Genomic DNA, 1,863 nt, shown 5'->3' on the forward strand with positions numbered 1-1,863 from the left:
GGAAAGGGTGGAAGCTGTGGAGAAGAAGGTTGGTATCACCACAAAACGGAAAGGGACATCATCTCAAAACACTACCTCTCCACTTAAACCGACGCTCGAACCCGGGGTTAGTAACGAATCCTCTCCCAACAAAAGATTGACTAGACAAAATCTTAAGAATAAGAACTGAAAAGTTGCATTTGCTTTGTTTCTTGTATGTCAGAACATGTGTGCTTTGTTTATAGTGTATGGATTTTATATAAGTATTTGGTTTCATGTTTGAAGACACTCATTGGTTATTATTGTTCGAAATGGATCTTTGGTTATTATTGTATAAACCCATCTTGTATATTGCAGAGTGAAAGTGTTAATGGGACGAACGCGGGAAGGAAGAGCTGTGTATGGATTTTATATAAGTATTTGGTTTCATGTTTGAAGACACTCATTGGTTATTATTGTTCGAAATGGATCTTTGGTTATTATTGTATAAACCCATCTTGTATATTGCAGAGTGAAAGTGTTAATGGGACGAACGAGGGAAGGAAGAGCTTGGCGGAGGATAAACGTCCAGATGTGCCCGCAGCTGTGCCCGCAGCTGTGCCCGCAGATGCTAGTTCCTCGAAAGATAAAGCTCCAGAACCGATCCTTGTTCTATTGGACAAATATCAACCTACTGTTTCGGATTTACAGAAGGAGGATGCTAGATATCAGGAAAAGAGGAACCTCCTTAGAGTGACTGGAGGACTGTGTAAGTCTTCTGCTATGACTTAGATGACTTACTGATAAGTCTTCTTTGTAGATGGTAAGTCGTCTACGAATTACTTGTAAGTCGTCTGGTAAGTCTTTTACGTAGACGACTTACCAAACGACTTAAGTAAGTCGTCTGGTAAGTCGTCTACGTAGAAGACTTACCAGTAAGTCTTTCATTACTATTTCTTACTTGTACTCTATTTTATATCCAGCATATTGATGTTTGGATTAATGTGCTGAGAAAGAGGTACGACGCTAACCCACAACATTTCAGGAGAGAGAGAATGTGCTTCCTTGATCATCTCTTTGCTCAACAATGGAGATTCAACTTCAAGGATTTTAAGGACTCGGAGCCCGATCAAAACAGTTTAGGAAGAAAACTCCCTGGTGGGGTGTGTGATTATTATGCAGGCACTATACCATCATTTTGCCAATCGAACAAGGTTTGGGGGACGGATATTGATGATATCTATGCACCAGTGAACTACGCCGACACTTATTGGATTGTTATGTGGATATCGATCCCTAAGAGGCACATAGTCGTCTTTGACAGCATTTGTTCCAGTATCTCCTCAGAAGACCTCGATGTGGTAATGAAGCTTTTTCTCTACATGGTCCCTTATCTGCTTGTTGAGTGCGCTTCCTCAGACGAACAACGTGCCTGTCTGGAGCCATTCACATATGAGAGACCGACCAATATACCTCCGGCCCGAGCTGGTGATTGTGGCGTGTACACTCTAAAGTACATTGAATGTCATGCTCTTGGGATAGAGTTTAGTAAAAAAGACTTTGCTAAGGCCAACGGGAAGAGTATGAAGGATAAGATGGCGGTGGATATATTTCAAGAGCTTCCTGACGCGCATGAGTTCGCAAGAGCTTCCTGACGCGCATGAATTTGAAAACAAGGACAGTGATGCCAACCTGGGTGCGTATGAGGGGTGATAAATAGGCTACGTTAGATTATTTTGTATGATAGATTAGGCTGATGTGTGTATTTGAACTTGATCCCTATTTTGTATTTGAACTTGATCCCTATTTTGTAACTATATTTCAGATAATATAAAGGGCAAGACCATGTCAAATTTGTTTGGTAGTGCAATTTGACAAAGAAGTTGACACAAATAAGTTCATAAC

Source organism: Brassica oleracea, chromosome C5, assembly GCF_000695525.1.
Source record: "Brassica oleracea var. oleracea cultivar TO1000 chromosome C5, BOL, whole genome shotgun sequence".
In the NCBI taxonomy this organism is placed as follows: domain Eukaryota; kingdom Viridiplantae; phylum Streptophyta; class Magnoliopsida; order Brassicales; family Brassicaceae; genus Brassica; species Brassica oleracea.